The sequence below is a fragment of the Mus pahari genome, chromosome 14, assembly GCF_900095145.1.
Source record: "Mus pahari chromosome 14, PAHARI_EIJ_v1.1, whole genome shotgun sequence".
NCBI lineage: Eukaryota > Metazoa > Chordata > Mammalia > Rodentia > Muridae > Mus > Mus pahari.
In genome coordinates this window covers 44,359,990-44,378,040 of record NC_034603.1, presented here as the reverse complement: position 1 = coordinate 44,378,040, position 18,051 = coordinate 44,359,990, and the positions used below count along the sequence as shown (strand labels likewise).

At 46.4% G+C, this 18,051-nt stretch overlaps 1 pseudogene; it reads right to left on the bottom strand.

Moving 5' to 3' along the window:
- Positions 1-9,363: 9,363 nt before the first annotated feature.
- On the bottom strand, positions 9,364-11,957 carry LOC110331817 (annotated as a pseudogene).
- Positions 11,958-18,051: the final 6,094 nt, after the last annotated feature.

The following is an 18,051-nucleotide window of genomic DNA, read 5'->3' as shown; positions in this document are numbered from 1 at the left end:
GCCCCTGAAATTCAACCACAGAACTTGACTCCCAACCTTTCCTCAGGTTCTGTTACTTGAAGCCCCAGCTTACCCTCTACATCCGGCCCTTCCTCTGAAAGACCACCTTGTCAAGGTCATGCTGATTGAGCATCAGAGTTTGTCTGAGTCGAGTTGCCTCGTAAGGAGGAAATGAGAAAATAGCCCACTGATGGGCAGTTTGTATTCGGGGGGGGGGGGGCTTTTGGAGTTGGTGGTGTTGGTTGGAGTTTCTTTGGTTTGGTTCGGTTGAGACAGGATATTGCCGGATGGCATTGAATTCATAGCAATCCCCCTGCTTGAGCTTCTCAAGTGACCCGACACACACTCAGCTTGTTGGCTCGATGTTGCAGGTTCCGAGGGTGGGCCTGGGGCTTGCCTTCTGTGCTTTCATTTTTATGCATAATAACTGCTTACAGCAGCAGTAAAGAGAGATGCCTGCTCCCTGTGAGGGCCGGCAGCACGGGCCACTCAGATAAACAAATGTCAGGTTCTACAGAGGAGCTTTGGGATGGGAGGTAGGGCCATCACTGTGGCCCGAAGCAACTCAGACTCATTGCTAGAGCAGAAGACCAGTTCGGGAAATGATTTAATGCAAAACTATGGCTTCTGAAAAGGACCGGAATGTGAAATGAATTAAAGAAAAGGCCGCCGTGGTTCCCCCCACCCCCTTCACTCTTGCAACAACAAAGCCAATAATTCGATCTTTACGATTTCAGAGTATTGAAATTTTACCCCAACTAAATGCTTTGCTTTTGTGGCTGTATTGTTTTCCAACCACACAATTACACCAGCTACAGCTGTGTGCAGTGGTGTGAATCAAATGCTATCTGTCATTTGTAGTCTGTGTCTCCCCGCCATAGCCCCCAGCAAGGGTCCCCAGGAACACAATTAAACCACTCACTGGACGGTTCACAGAGCAATTCTATCAAATCTTTGAAAAGAATGTAATAGGAAGGACTGCTTAAAATGTTACAGACTACAGAGGAAAGGACACCTGAGCACAGGTCTGATACCAAACTCAGTGAAGGCTATGACACTGTGACTGTCACTTACCTCACTAACAAAACAACAACAACAACAACAAACTCACACACACAAACGAATCCCCCCCCCACACACACACACAATGCATGTTGTACCACAGAACATTCTAAGTAATTTAGGGTCATTGTATTTCGTTTATCCAAGGAATCCGAGGATGGCTCATCACAGTAAACTGCACTGTCATCACTTCCAACTTCGTCTGGTCATAGTAGACTAACTTATTTGGTGTTTTGTTTCACTTTTGTTTTATTTTATTTATTTATTTATTTATTTTTAGTTATTGCTATTGATTTTGCATTGTTGTAATTCGAACCTAGGACCTTGTGTGTGCTGGGCAAGTGCTCTCCACTGAGCTGTATCACAGCCCACCTAAACAGTTACAAAAGTCTTTTCTATGGGTGAAAGGTTGGGAATTCACTTTGGTGACCAGAAATTTGGATACGGTTCTAAAGTATGTCAGATATAGTTGCACAAGCCTGTACCTTCAGTACTCAGAAAGCAGGGGCAGGAAGATTGTGAGTTCAAGGCCTACCTCAGTTAAATTCATGGCCACCTTTACCACCATGTCTAATGATCTGAGTTCAATTCCCAGTACCCACACGGTGGGAGGAGAGAACAGATTCTCAATAATTATCCTCTGGCCACCACCAAATGCTCACCATGGCACAGGTACAGGGGCACACACACACACACACACACACACACGTGTGTGTGAACATAACACAGAAATAAACACGCACACGCACGCATACACACATCAAAAAATAACAAAAATCTCTTTGTAAGAGAAAACTGGGCATGGTAGCTCCCACCTTTAATCTCAGCACTTGGGACTTTCTATGATTGTGAGACCATATTGATCTACAGCGTGAGCTCTAGGCCAGCTGGGACTGCATAGGGAGACTCTGGTGGTTTGAATGAGGGTGGCCCCACAAGGGAGTGGCACTATTTCGAGGTGTGGCTGTGTTGGAGTAGGTGTGATATTGCTGGAGGAAGTGTGTCACTGGAGGACGGCTTGAGGTCTAAGGGCTCAAGCCAGGGCCAGTGTGTCACTCTCTTCCTGTGGATCTGGATGTAGAACTCTCAGCTCCTTCTCCAGCACCGTGCCTGCTTACATGCCACCAGGGTTCCTGCTATGACGATAATGGACAAAACCTCTGAAACCATAAGCCAGCCCCAATGAAATGTTTTCCTTTATAACAGTTGCTGTACTGGCTAATTTTGTGTCAACTTGACACAGCTGGAGTTACCACAGAAAGGAGCTTTAGTTGGGGTAATGCCTCCATGAGATCCAGCTGCAGGGCATTTTCTCAATTAGTGACCAAGGGGGAAGGGCCCCTTGTGGGTGGGACCATCTCTGGGCTGGTGGTCTTGGGTTCTATAAGAGAGCAGGCTGAGTAAAGAACATCCCTCCATGGCCTCTGCATCAGCTCCTGCTCCCTGACCTGCTTGAGTTCCAGTCCTGACTTCTTCAGTGATGAACAGCAATGTGGAAGTGTAAGCCAAATAAACCCTTTCCTCCCCAACTGCTTCTTGGTCATGATGTTTGTGCAGGAATAGAAACCCTGACTAAGACAGTTGCCATGGTCATGGTGTCTCTTCACAGCAATAGAAACCCTAACTAAGACAGCCCCCATAGGCTCAATATTTGAACGTTTGGTTCCCAGTTGGTAGATTATGTACTGGCCTTGGTGGAGGAGGTGTATGACCAGGGGTGGGCTGTGGGATTTCAGAAGCCCATGCCAGGCTCCGTCTTTCTCTCTCTGCCTATGGCCTGCAGATCAAGAGGAAAGCTCTCAACTACTGCTCCTGCACCATGCCTTCCTGCTGCCATGCTTCCACCGTGAGGATCAGGGACTAACCCTCTGAAACTGTAAGCACCCCCCCCCGCCCCTGCAATTAAACACTTTATTCTGTAAATTGCCACAGTCGTAGTGTTTTGCTGTGACAATAGAACAGTGACCAAGACAAAGACCCTGTCTCAAAAAAGTAAAATAAACAAAATTTTTAAAAAGGAGGGATGAAAGCAATAACTTGTATATACATTTAAAAATCCCTAGAAGGATAAGATTCTGAACGGGGCTGTGGCACCTGGGGACCGTGCAAACAGTGAGCATTTTTATGGCATGCTTTGTTTGGTGTTTGAGCCCTGTGGGTGTCTTATATTTGGCAGCTGCAGGCTGTGACCCTCAGTGTCATAGCACAGTGTTCTTACCTGCTATTAAAGCAGCAGACGGAGTGTATTTCCCAGCAACCATAAGGAGCTGCCCTGACACAGGCTCTCATCTAGCCAACGGCATCGATTGTTTTTTTTATCACCAACTGGGCTCGCTGGCTCTGGGTTTATGAGTTAGAATGGAACTTGTTGGTCTTTCTCTCTCTCTCTCTCTCTCTCTCTCTCTCTCTCTCTCTCATTTTACATTTATTTACTTATTTTATGTATGTGGGTACACTATCGCTATCTTCAGACACACCAGAAGAGGGCATCAGATCCCATTATGGATGGTTGTGAGCCACCATGTGGTTGCTGGGAATTGAACTCAGGACCTCAGGAAAAGCAGTCAGTGCTCTTAACCACTGAGACCCATGGTCTCTCCAGCCCTGTGGTCTCTTAATTATTGTCTCTAAACTTAAAAAAAAAATTTTTTTTTTTTTGGCTGGTGTGGTGGCACACACCCTGGGAGGCAGAGGCAGGCGGATCTCTGTGAGTTTGAAGCCAGCCTGGTTTACAAACCAAGTTCAGAAGAGCCAGGGTTCTGTTAGACAGAGAAACCCTGTCTCAAGTTGGAGTCTCACTACACAGCCTTGACTGGTCTGGAACTCATTATGTAGACCAGGTTGGCCTGAAACTCACAGGTATCCTCCTGCCTCTGCCTTCTGAGTGCTGGGATTAAATGTGTGTGCTATTCTGCATCGTGGATTGAAACTTTTTTAAGTTGTAGCAAAGCACACATAGAGGCTGGGGATGCCACTCAGCGTAGAGAATGCTTGCCTAGCATGCACGAAGCCAGGCTTTATCCTTAGCACCAAGTAAAACCAGGTCCAGTGGTGCGTGTCTGTAATCCCACCGCCTGGGAGTTGGAAATCAGTGGATTATGAATCCAAGGCCAGCCTGTTTTACATAGTGAGTGCTAGAAAAAGTTATTTACTGAGACCCTGTCTCAAAAAAAAGACATACCCCCTACCACTGAACTCACGTTTAACCCCTTTTAAGCACACAGCATTTGGGAGACAGAGGCAGAAGACCAGCCTAGTCTATGGTCTAGGATAGGCAGGGCTTCACAGAGGAAGTCTGTCTTGGGGGTGGGGGAAGGGGTGGGGGACGTACAGTTTAGTGACATTAAGTACATTCACAATCTATTCAGCCATTGCCATCAGCTCTCTGGCCCTTTGTCATACATCCCACACTGAAACTCTGAACTCTTTAAACAATAGCCCTCTTTCCTGGCTACCCACCCTCTGGCCAGTTAGTTCCTGGTAACCGTAATTCCTGAAAAAATGTGCTCATTTTAGGCATCTCATGAAAGTGGGAATCACACAGTGTCTGCTCTTTGTGTCTGACACATTTCACTTAATGGTTTTCCAAAGGCTCACCCATGTCACAGCCCACACCAGAGGCCTGTTCCTTGTGGCTGAGTAATAGTCCACTGGGTAGCCGTATTCTATGTCTTCATCCATTCATCTGTTGATGGGTATTCGGGGTTGTGTTCACTGCTGACCTCAAGTGAGTAAGGTTGCTGCGAATTCTGACTCACACTTGTGCAAGGATCTACTTGACTTCCAACTTTTTGGGAGCGGTGTATTTGAGAGTACAAGGACTCTGGCCTCCATGGTCACCACACACACGTGCGTGTGGTACATACAAGATACACACAGGCAGAAAAAAAAAATCAAACATATAAAATAATAAGTAAAAAAGTCCTTTAACTAAGTAAGTCTTTTTCTTAAAAAATGCATTACAAGCTAGGCATCAATGACACGCACACCTCTAACAGCAGAATTTGAGAGGCAGAAGCAGGTGGATCTCTGTGAGTTCAAAGTCAGCCTGGTCTACATAGAGAGTTCCAGGACTTCAGGGCTATACACAAATGCTCTGTCTTTGAAGAAAAAAAAAAAAGTATTGTAGCCTAGTGGCCCAGGTGTTAATATTTCATTGTTCTTTGTTTCTACAAGCAAGCCTGTGTGTTTGTAGCTCACGTTAGTCTCCAACGTGAGGCCCAAGGATTTCAAAAGCCACCTGACACCCACCCCTTTGCCGGCTGGCATAGGGGACAGATGGCCTGCTACATCCACCTGTCAGTAAGTAAACAGTAAGCAGAGCCATGCGCCGAATGTCACGGGTTTAGTTGCCTTTGGCACCATACGAAATTGGCCTGTGGGGACACCAAGATGGCTGTTTGCTAATAATTCTAGAAAAGACGGTGAGCACAATGATCTACTTCTGACCTCTCAGAGGGATTCTGGGAAGGGCACCGGCACCACCATCCTGAAAGAGCGGAAGGCTCCCTCTGCCCACTCTCTTCACTGGCGTCGGCTTCTCCTCACTCAGGTCACTGAGCCTGGCTGTTTCTGCAGATGTTTCCTTTAAACCTTTGTTCAGTGGATCGCTCCTACATTCCCACTTTCAGTCACATGCCAGGCTGTCAAGGAAATGCCTGTTAGGCATATACATGACTGTCCCACATTCGCCATGGATGCAGCTGCCACGTGGCAGGCAGATGGCAGAGTATGGTTACTATAGCATCAAGAGCTAGCAGAAGGATGCTGTGTGCCCAGTCTCCCCAGATCAGAGACAGACAAGAGTGAGCCAACTTAGTTCAACTCATACGTTTTCTTTTTTTTAAAAAACTTTATATTTATTTATTTGTGTGTGGCATACACACATCAGCACACATGCATGGAGGTCAGAGGGCACAGAGTCTGTTCTCCCCTTCTACCATGTGGGGCCCAGGAATGGAACTCAGGTCTTCAGTCCTGGTGGCAAGCACTGAGCCATCTCGCTGGCTCCTACGTCCCACGGTTTAATTTATCATCCTCCTCTTTCTTTGTCCACACCACCCTGATTTCTCATGGAGGAAATTGACTTTACCATATAAAATGTTACGCAGTGGAGGCACAGTTAACCCAACCCCCAGGTCCACAGCCTGATCCTGATTGGTCCAAGAGAGTGTCCTATCCTTTGTCTGTGGTGATTGGTGTTTAAATGACACTTAAGGGACTGGAGAGATGGTTCAGTGGTTAATGCCAATGACAGGAGTTTGGTTTGGTTCCCAGCACCCACATCAGGTGGTACTGTCTCCTGTAGCCCCAGCTCTAGGGAATCTGACACTTTTGGCCTCAGTAGGCTGTGGCATTCACATGCACATACCCCCCCCACACACACACACACCAATGTTGTTATTATTATTATTGTTTAATTATTGGTATTTAATCTTTTGAGGGGAGTCTCACTGTAAGCCCTGTGTTGGCCTTGAACTCCTGGCAATCCTTTTTGCTTTGGCTTCCTAAGTACTAGAATTATACCTAGCTTCCAAACCATAAAAATATATATTTAAGTAAAAAGAAAGAAAGAAAGAAAAGAAAAGAAAAGAAAGGAAGAGAGAGAGAGAGAGAGAGAGAGAGAGAGAGAGAGAGAGAGAGAGAGAGAGAAAGACTGGAGATATGGCTCAGCAGTTAAGAACACTGACTGCGCCAGGCAGTGGTGACGCACGCCTTTAATCCCAGCACTTGGGAGGCAGAGGCAGGTGGATTTCTAAGTTTGAGGCCAGCCTGGTCTACAAAGTGAGTTCCAGGACAGCCAGGGCAACACAGAAAGACACTGTCTTGAAAAAACAAAAACAAACAAACAAAGAAAAAGCACTGACTGCTTTTCCAGAGTTCAATTCCCAGCAACCACATGGTGGTTCACAACCATCTGTAATGGGATCTGATGCCCTCTTCTGGTGTGTCTGAAGACAGTGACAGTGTACTCATATACATAAAATAGATAAAGAATTCCTTAAACAACAACAACAAAGAGTAAAAGTATCAAGATCTGTTTCATTGTTCCACTTCCTCTGGGGTACCTGATTGTCCCCTGGACTTGGGGGTCTAAAAGGGCTTGTCAGTGCCCAGTACTGTCATCAGCGATGACTCATTTGTAGCTGGGCTTCATGCTGTAAGCAGGTCTCCTGACACACGACTGTGTGAGCATTGTGCTCTGCAACCTTAGCTGTGTCCTTCTGGGTGGTGCTGTCTATATAACCGTGGCTGTCTACAGACTCAGCGCAAGATGCAGCTGTTAGCAATATAGGTTTTCTGTCATAGAAGATGCGATCACACATGTTAGAGCATGCCTTTAATCACAGCACTTGGGTAGTAGACAGAGGCAGGCAGATCTCTATGAGTCCAAGGATAACTTGCTTTACAACACAGTGAGTTCCAGGCAAACCATAGGCTATATGAGACCTGTGTCAGAAGAGGAGGAAGGGCAGGAGGAAGAAGAGGCATAGGAAAAGGAGGAAGAGGCACTTTAATTTCTTCTGTGAACAGGTAAGGTGGGGCTCATATGCCACTAAGTAATGCGTTCACATTTTTGTTTATTTTTAACTTATAAAGGCTTATGTATTTAATATCTGCTGTGCGCACCTGTGTGTGCACATAGAGACCAGAAGGAACATCAGTGTCCCCTCCATCACTCTCCCCTATTTTTTTGAGTCAGGATCTCTCCCTGAACCTATTGGTGTTTTCTCCACTCCCGCTGAAAGCCAGCAACACTGAGATCCCTTGTGGAGACCCCATTTCCTGGGGTTACAGGGATACCCAGCACGTGGTGTGGCTGCTGAAATCCACTCTGGTGTGCATTATCTCACAGCAAGACTGCTGAGCCACGTCTCTGGCTTCTGTCTGGCTTTTTGAAATAGGGACTCATGCAGCCCAGGGAAGGTTGGCCTGGAGCCTTCTTGCTGCCTCTACTTCTTGTAGTGCTGAGGTTACAGGCATGAGCCACCATGTGTGGAGACCCAGACTGGCACTCTACCCGCAGAACTATGTCCCTGGCATGGTTCCGGTTTTGTTTTGGTTTTCCCTTTGCTCTGTGAGAGACACTGTAACTGTAACTCAGAGCTAGAGACCCTCACTCCACCCTGATTGCAGGAACACAGGAGCTGCTTATGATTACTGTGTTCCTCATCTGTTGACACTTTTAATATTAGCCACTTTGTTGTTCTTGTTGTTTTGGAGACAGGGTTTCACTATGTAACTCTGGCTGCCCTGGGAACTCACTGTGTAGTCCAGGCTGGCCTTGAACTCACAAAAATCCATCTGCCTCTGCCTCCAGAGTGCTGGGATTAAAGGTATGTGCCACTGCACTCAGCAACTACATTCTTATAAAGTTGATAATATAACTTTATTATATTAGTTATATTAGGGCAGTGGTGGTGCACACCTTTAATCCCAGCACTTGGGAGGCAGAGGCAGGTGGACTTATGAGTTCGAGGCCAGCCTGGTCTACAAAGTGAGTTCCAGGATAGCCAAGGCTATACAGAGAGACCCTGTCTCGAAAAAACAAAAAACAAACAAACAAAAAAAGTTGATAATATTACAGTGCCTGTTTTATAAATGGGGGAACAGACCTAAGTTCTGAGGTGGCTTCCTTACGGACACAGTTAGTTAGTATAAGCAGTGATATCTGATCCCAGTGTGATTCCCACTTTCATGAGATGCCTAAAATGAGCACATTGTTTTCAGAAATCATGGTTACCAGGCTCTCTGTGGTTCTGAGCTGCTGTACTTTTCTGTTTCCCTGGACACCACACGTTGCTACAGTTAGGAGAGAGTCGGTTCTCTGGGAATGATCCTGGCTAGTTCTGCCTTTGCTGGTCCTGATGTAGTGACCCAGACGGGAAGGTGAGTAACTGAGCAGCCCTCTCACTCCTAAGCAATGAACTCTTTTTTAAAGAGACTTACTATTATTGTTATTTTATTTTGGATTTTTTTTTTTTGAGACAGGGTTTCTTTACATAGCCCTGGCTGTCCTAGAACTCTCTACAGGTTAGCCTCAAAGTCAGAGATCTGCCTGTCTTTGCCTCCCCCAGGGCTAGGATTAAAGACACTGGCTACCATGCCTGCCTCTTTTTTTTAAAGCATAAACAAAGTCTTCATTCCATATAATATTTGTGCATGAAAAAACAAACAAGATTGTATAGGTGATTATAATACAGTAATTCTGAATACAGTTCTGGGTATATGCTGAAGCTTGAAAGAGACTTATCAGCTGAGCTGCTGACCAACCTCAGGGCAACAGCCACGCATCTTCATCCCCACAACTTTAGTATTTTTTGCCAAAGGGAGATTTGAGTAAAGGAGAGTGCCGTGAGCGCAAGATCCGGGGTGTAGGGGCTGCTGTCTGTTGAGCTTTGGCAGGTAGGTGTTCGGGGAAGTAAGTTTCGCAGGAATGGTTTCTTTCGTGGGGGTTGATGATTGGGTTGCTGGTTTTCCTGGTTTGCTCCCAGCCGCTTTTTGGCAGAAGCTTGGCCTTGGAGCCTTAGCACCGTGTGATACTGCTCAGCAACGCAGGCTGGCTTCTTCTGAAGGTCCAGTTTCACTAGCACCATGTTATTCTGCAGCTCAGCCAGGGTCTGGTTCTGTTTGATTAAGACGTCATCACAGTTGGTTAAATGCTTGATGAAGTTTTCCTGCTCCGGTGCTGTGGCAACAGGCTCTTTCTGCTGACTGCAGAGACTGTCCTAGTTTCTGGAGCTCTGTCCGTAGCAGCCTTATGTTCTTCTGGCCCTCCTCTAACTTCTTATCCACACCAGTGGTGAAAGGCTTGGCTGATAACACTTGCTGATACTTGTGCAGCTCTTCAGTGGTAGAGCTTAACTCTGTTTTGCATTGCTCTAGATCAGCTTTAACTTCCTGGAACTGCTGAGTGGAGGCAGACGCTGCCAACCTCTGTGACCACCGGAGGGACAGTTCACGCCCCCCTGACTGTTGTGCCACTGGCTGCTGTTTGGCTTCCTGCAACAGAGTTTCTAGCTCTTCAATTTTTTCATCCCGCTCCTGAATCTGTTCTTGGTAGAAAGTTGTCAGTGAGTCCTTCAGGATCTTTAGTTTCTCCTCATACAGTTCCTCCAACTCCTCCAACAGTTCCTTTTGGTTGTCCATACGCTCACTGAACCACTGCTCCTGTTGCATCTGTTCCACCATCTCGTTGCAAATTTCCTCACGGAGTTGTATCTCCAACTGCAGCTTTTCTTGTCTTCTTTTAAAAGTAGTGCTTTCATGGCTTCTACCACCTGGAGTAGCTCCTCCTTGCCGTACACGGAGATGTCAGCTTTGTCTTCAGGACTGTCCTCGAGGTCTGAGTCGGCCTTGCCCTCTTTCTTTGATCCAGGGCCAACTTGAGGGCTGTGCTTCTTGATGAATGAATGCAGGGATGGGATTCCCTGGCTGGCCAGGGCTGAGAATTTGGCTGGATGAAGAGTCTCATCATATGTAGATGCACAGGGATTCACATTGACGATCATGCAGGAACGACATCGACCAGTGAAGAAGTCTTGGAACAACTTGCTGTCACGGAAAGGAATCAGGTTCTGCTTTGACCAGTTCTGCTGATTCTGCCGCAGGGCAGCAATACAGCGGCCCAGGGTGTGCAGAAAAGTGTTAACGTTCCCTGCCTCCTTTAGTCGCTCAACACTTTTTTGATGTTTGCAGCGCTCTGAGCCAGCCAGGTCACACAGTGACAGTTCACTGATCTTGGGCACTATATCCCCTTCTCCCTGAAGGTGCAAGATTCTGATTGAGAAGATGCTGTGACCGCAGCTAGAGTGCTGGTTCATGTGGGTGCTGGCAAAGCTCTGGTTCTTACGACCCACTTTCAAAAGTTTCCAGGCTTCCTCAACATCACGAACATGAATCCAATTGAGATCTTTCACATAAGGATTGCCGTTCTGATCCCCACACAGTCGAAGTGTCTGTCTCTTATGCTGATGGCTAGGTGGTTCTAACAGGTCATAAAGCAATTCATTGTAGATCTCAAAGGAGATCCAGACAGAGAAGCGAATGTCTGTTGGAACACTTACTGGGACAGTATCTGGCTGTGCCCATAATTGACTTGTTTCATCTAGCTGGCTACTGCTGGTGAACTGACTGGTGGAAGACAGCCCAGCAACGCCACTGTCAAAGCTATTGCTGGCACCTATCCGACTTTCAGTGTGGACACGTTTCTTCACTGAGGTGGACAGCTCCTCCTCTTGGAGGCCTCCAATTAGCAAGGACAGCTTCTTCATTTCCTCCTGTCGAATCTGCTTGCTGTCTAGCCAGATTACTTCATTGGACAACAAGGGCTTCAGATCAGGTGTTGGATGAAGTTGGCCCTGGAGACTATTAAAGATGAGAGTCAGGGACTGAGGCAGGATCCCCTCATCCTTACTAGTACCTTGAATTGTGTACGTTTTCCTCGAGTTGGTGACTCCATAGGTGTATATGAGCCAGTTCTGCCCTTTGAGGACATCCTTCACCATCTTCTTCATGGTCAGGTTGAAGAAGGCCACCTGTCCCACTTCTGGCCCAAATATCTGGGAAAAGGTGAATTTGTGAGTGGCCTGACCAATTCCCCTCTCATTACTCTTTAAGGCAAAGGAGTCTTTGGGTGCCTGTAGCACAAGGGTTTCCGTATTCTCAATACAGACGCAGCCCTTATCTTCCTGTCGGTCCAACTCAGAAGTTGAGAACGGTCGGATTCGAAGGTAAACTTTCACCTTCTCTGAGGTGTCCTCCACTGGAGCCTGCTCGTCCTCCAGAGAGGTGGAGATGACAGAGCAGTCTGACAACAGGTCCTTTCGGACCACGGATCTCAGATCTGCATCAGAGGGTAAGCCCGCTGGCGGAGAAAGGATTCCGTGAGACATGACAAGCAGAGTCAGTCTATGTCTGAAGACAGTCTGCCTCGCCGCTTCTCTGATCCCAGCTTCCCCCCAAGACTCCTGCTGCTGGAGAACACCACTCCACCCACTGCCTGCCTCTTTTTATTATTTTAATTATGTGTATTCCTCTCCCTCTCCCTCCCTCCCCCCTCTGTGTGTGTGTGTCTGTCTGTCTGTCTGTCTGTCTGTCTATCTGTGTATGAGTTACAGGCAGTTGTGAGCATCACAACGTGGGTGCTGGGAACTGAACCCTGGCTCTGGTTGGTCAGAACACTCTATGTAGATCAGGCTGGCCTCCAATTCATAGAGCTCCATCTCCCTCTGCCAGCCTCTCAAGTCCTGAGAGTAAAGGCATGTTTCACTATACTATGTCCAACTAAAAATAAATCTTTGAAAAATATATCACTTTCTCCAACACCCTTTCTTAAAGATAAGATTTTGTTATGCAGCCCAGGACGACCTTAAACTCAAGATCTTCATGCCTCACTCCCCAAGCAGCTGGCACATACCATTGTTGCTGATGTAACACACCACTCTTAAAATGTGGGCGTCACCCAAAGCATCTCATGGATGTGAGGCAGAGGGAGGCTAGCCTGGTCTACATAGAGAGTTCAGGCTAGCCAGAGCTACACCGTGGGTAGTTTCACATCAAAATAAAGATTTATTTGTTGTTAGTTTATGTGTATAAGGGTTTTGCCTGGGTATTTGTAGCTACGTGTGAGCTCAAAACCTGCTGAGGCCAGAAGACTGTGTCAGAGCCCCTGAAAGGGGACTTACAGGTGATGGTGATCCACCATCTCTAACTGGTGGAACTGGGAACTGAACCTGAGTCCTCTGCAAGAGCAGCCAGTGCTTTTAACTGCTGAACCATCTATCCAGCCCAAGGTAATGTGTTTATTGAATGTGCACTGAGTACACAACATTTGCATAGGCAGACAGCAAGTGTGTCCTTGTTTGTTACACTTGTATATGACGGCCTTGCAAGATACTCAGTAAATAAAAGTGTAGCTGTATAGCCAGTAGACAAATGCATAGGTGATTCATGATTGGAAAAAAAAAAACACACCACACAGATGCCTGAAGTTTGGGAAGAGCTGGAGAATACAAACACATTAAAGAAGAAGCTTAAACCAGGCACTTGCCTAGAATGCAGACATAACCTTCCAGACTCTCTAATTACCAAAGAAATACTAAATCAAACTTCACAGGGCGTGGCTTTTCCCCTGGCAGATCACTTCAGAGTGGGATCTCACCTCCATGGTGCACCGGCAAAGCTCAGAATGACGGAGTGGGAGCACAATCCTGGGCCAGGGCAACATATAATAGATAAGGACACATTTCAGGTTACTGCTGTGTGAGTAGCTGCGTTGGCATGGCTGAGAACGAGAGCTCCCCTTTGAGCAGAGAAAAGTGAGGTCTCTGTGATTAAGTGAAAATTCTGCCATCCTGAACACTAATTGGAAAATTCACCATATATTCATAATATGCAAAGTACCTATTTTCTAGTTTGGTCTACTGAGCCAAATCAGCAGAAATAACACCTCTAATCTCCTTGACTCTAGTCTCTAAAATCCATGTCCCACTTAAAAAATACCCAGGTTCTCTTAAGAAGGGGAGGTGTTGTGGTCTGGACAGAAACTATACAAGATAAGCTGGGAATACTTTGCCAAACCAGAAAGCCATCGTTAAAGCTTCTGAAGATGCAAAGGAGCCTTGAGAGCCTGTTTATAAAGCCCCCACTAGCCAAAGGTGGGAAAATATGAATTTACATCATGAAAAAAAATCACAAATATATTTTAGTGCAATCAATTTAAGCTTATTCCTGACTACAAATAAATGAGATTCAGACCATGGTTATTTTATTTGGTTTTGACAATTACTGTGAGATAATCCCTAATCTACTCTCCTAATTGCCGGCCTGGCTACCTCCCCCTGGGGTGTACCCAGATACTGTAAGGGTCCATGATTCTTCGAAGAATGATACCCCGAACTCAAATAGTATGCAGATACAAAGAGTGTTTTATTCTGTAGAAGTCCAGCACGCTGGGGTCTCCCATTACCAGAACAGAGAGGCACCCAAGTGAGATGCAGGCCTGAGTTAAAGCACATTAGGGAATTCCAGGGCAGGTGACCTCTATGTTAATCTGTTGGGCCCATCTCTAAGGACATTCTATTTCCGGGGGGGGGGGCTGGAAACTTGCTGGGGAGGTCTGGAGACAGTTACTGAGGAAGTAGCCGAGGAAGTCTGGAAGCTGCGGCTGACCCAGTGTCCGTGCCTCAGGCCAGGTGGAGAGCAGCTTCTGAGGGCTGGATTTGCCTGGAATTGCCCAGTTCTTGGAAAGAGATTTAGGCCTAGTCTCCTTAACTGCCAATTTGAAGCCTGTCATGGAGTCAGCCCAGAGTTCTCAATACTTGCTGCTGCTTCACAAGCTCACCACCTACCTACCTTTAATCCCTCCGGTAATTGGCTGTAGCCAATGTTATTTAACCAATAGTTTGAAATCAATGAACAAGATTTGCCCAACAAAAGCTTGAGAAGCCACTCAGGCCTAGACTCTTCGGGTATAGAGTTCAGTATTACAATACATAGCAACAGACCAAACCTCAATATACAGTTATTGATTGACTGATTGATTGATTGATTGAAAGACTTACTCTGTGTAGCCATGTATGTCCTGGAACTCACTTTGTAGACCAGGTTGGCCTTGAACTCATCCATCTGCCTGCCTGTGGTGGGACTAAAGGCATGTGCCATCACTCTGGCTTGAATTTATTTTTTAAAGTTTTCTTTATTTTAATTTTATATGTATAAGGAGGGTTTGGGAGACAGGGACAGGGGCATCCCTGAAGCTCATTGGCTGGCCAACCTAGCAAAAGTAATACATGTTCTTAGCCATTAAGCCATTCTCCAGCCCTGGAACTCATTGTTTAAACCAGAAAGGCTGGCTCTGAACCTGCAGAAGTCCTCCTTCTGACCTTTGACTGCTGGGGATTACAGCTTTATACCACTGTGTCCTGATCTTTCAATCTACCTTAAAACAAAACAAGACAAACAAACAAACAAAACCCAGGGTCTTATGTAGCTCTAGCTGCCTTCGACTTCTGCTTCTCTTGCCTGTACCCCCTGAGAGCAGAATTACAGACATGTGCTACCATGCTTGGTTTATGAGGACTGAACCCAGGATCCTGTGCATGTTAGGCAAGTGCTCTACCAAGCTACATCCCCTCCCACTTATGGGTGAACTTTCCTGCAACAATTTATCTTCAGGCCAGGCGTGGTGGCACACGCCTTTAATCCCAGCACTCGGGAGGCAGAGACAGGTGGATTTCTTGAGTTCGAGGCCAGCCTGGTCTACAAAGTGAGTTCCAGGACAGCCAGAGCTACACAGAGAAACCCTGTCTGGAAGAAACCAAAAAAAAAAAAAAAAAAAAAAATTATCTTCCGTTAAAAGCATCTGGTACTGGCAAAGCTGTGGAGAATTATTCTCTCTCATGATCCTTTATAGGTGAGTGTTGCTGGGATTTGAACCAAGATCCTCGCCCAGCTATACCGCTATACCGCTGAGCTATAGCCTCAATCCTCGTTCACTTTTTAGTTTGAAATAGGAGGGTCTTGTAAACCTCTCGGCAGGATAGGATATTTTAATTTTAAAAACAGGTTTTTATGTTGCATTGTGTGTATATATGGGGGGGGGGAGGGTATTACATGTGAGTGCCGTGTCCACAGAGGCCTGAGGGGGTATCAGATCCTCTGATCGAGAGGTAGCTGTGGGTTCCCTGATGTGGATGCTGGTTAAGAACCTCAGGTATGGGGGTTGGAGAGATGGCTCAGCGGTTAAGGGTACTGACTGCTCTTCTAAAGGTCCTGAGTTCAAATTCCAGAAACCACATGGTGGCTTGCAGCCATCCGTAATGAGATCTGTCACCCTCTTCTGGAGTGTCTGAAGACAGCTATTGTGCACTCATATAATAATAAATAAATAAATCTTAAAAAAAGAACCTCACCGGGCATGGTGGCGCACGCCTTTAATCCCAGCACTTGAGAGGCAGAGGCAGGCAGATTTCTGAGTTCGAGGCCAGCCTGATCAACAGAGTGAGTTCCAGGACAGCCAGGGCTACACAGAGAAACCCTGTCTCGAAAAACCAAAAAAAAAAAAAGAACCTCAGGTACTCTGCAAGAGCAGTGCACACTCTTAAGTGATGTGCCATCTCTCCAGCCTCCTGGACATAGGGGTATTTTAAAGAGAAACACTTGCACTATCAGACTATGGAAACAGTGGAACCCCAGAGGAGTACACCACCCCAGGAAGCCCATACTGGAGGAAGAGAAAAGCTGAATTCCTGTGCCCACTAGAAGAAAAACTTGTCTTCCAGAATGGGATTTTACTCAGTTCTGACAACCTGTCAGCTTGCAAGACACCTTGGAACCAGGACAATGACGGGTCAGTGGTGGGCAGGACCACCCTGTGACCCGGGCTGCTTAGTTTTGCTCACCTCTTGTCCTTTATTGAAGTCTAAATCTCTTGTCAATGCCCTGAAGTGACCTTGAGGGTCACTGGATCCCTGTTCCTCTTCCTAATGTGGTCACTTTGAATAGACCTTTGCCTGCAGCTTGCTAGTGCTGTCTCTTTAATTGGCATACTGGACACAGGTTTCTGAACCTAGTGTATTAGGACTGTCTCTTTAATAGGCATACTGGATGCAGGCTGCTGAACCTGAACTGTCTCGATAAGATGCCAGGTAGATCTTGCACTCTCTCTGTAGCCCAAGCAGAGTATAAGCATGGGCTCGTCCTGCTCAGCCCCAGAGTAGCTGAACTACGAGCCCAAATTCCCTATGGATGAGAGTACAGATTGGTCTAGCTTTGGAGGAGGGGCACAATTTATCACTGTCCAAATGTCACATTTTTTGACACAGGAAGTCTTTTGAGGGGCATGGAACCTAACATTATACGATACTCCTGACAACATTCTTTTTGTAATAGGAAACCAACAACAACTCCAATGTCTATGAACAGTGGAGCTTGTAGTCAATCTCTGTTAGTATAGCAGGGATAAGCCAATACCTGTAGTACCTGTCAATGAGTGACAGTAAACAAAACAAGGTCCACCCACAGGATTCCCATAGAGGACTCCCTGCCTATGTGACATAATAATATTTTCTATCCTTAGGTATGACATAGAATCCCTAGAAAGAATTCACTGAACATTGTATGTTTACGAGATGACTCCTAGCTGGCAAGCTTCTGGATCAGGTTTGGTGGCCAGAAAACCCAAGCAGGACATGAGGGCTTTAGAAATGTCAGGACTGGGCTGGTGAGATGGCTCAGTGGGTAAGAGCACCCGACTGCTCTTCCGAAGGTCCGGAGTTCAAATCCCAGCAACCACATTGTGGGTCATAACCATCTGTAACAAGATCTAACGCCCTCTTCTGGAGTGTCTGAAGACAGCTACAGTGTACTTACATATAATAATATAATAAATAAATAAATCTTAAAAAAAAAAGAAAAAGAAAGAAATATCAGGACTCTCCACCCCAACCAGCCATGACTACCTCATACAGTTTTCATGAAAATCCCCAAAGAAGTCCAGAGAGTTTCTGGGTTATTAAACACATGTAAGAGGGTGACATTTCCAGTTCCATGGGGACAGAAGGTATGGCACTCACAGACCTTGTCCTAGGATCCTCTTTATCTAGTGTTTATATTCTTTCAAATGTAGTGTAATTGAGACTATCCTGTTTTTTCTGTGAGCCATTCTAATGAATTATCAAACCAGAGGAAGAGGGTTGTGAGGAGAGGGCTGTGTGGAGAGGGTTGTGTGAGGAAGGCTGTGTGAGGAGGGCTGTAGGAGAGGGCTGTGTGGGGAGGGTTGTGTGAGGAGGGCTGTGTGAGGAGGGCTGTAGGAGAGGGCTGTAGGAGAGGGCTGTGTGGGGAGGGTTGTGTGAGGAGGACTGTAGGGGAAGGGCTGTAGGAGAGGGCTGTGTGGGGAGGGTTGTGTGAGGAAGGCTGTGTGAGGAGGACTATAGGAGGAGGGCTGTGTGGGGAGGGTTGTGTGAGGAGGGCTGTGTGAGGAGGACT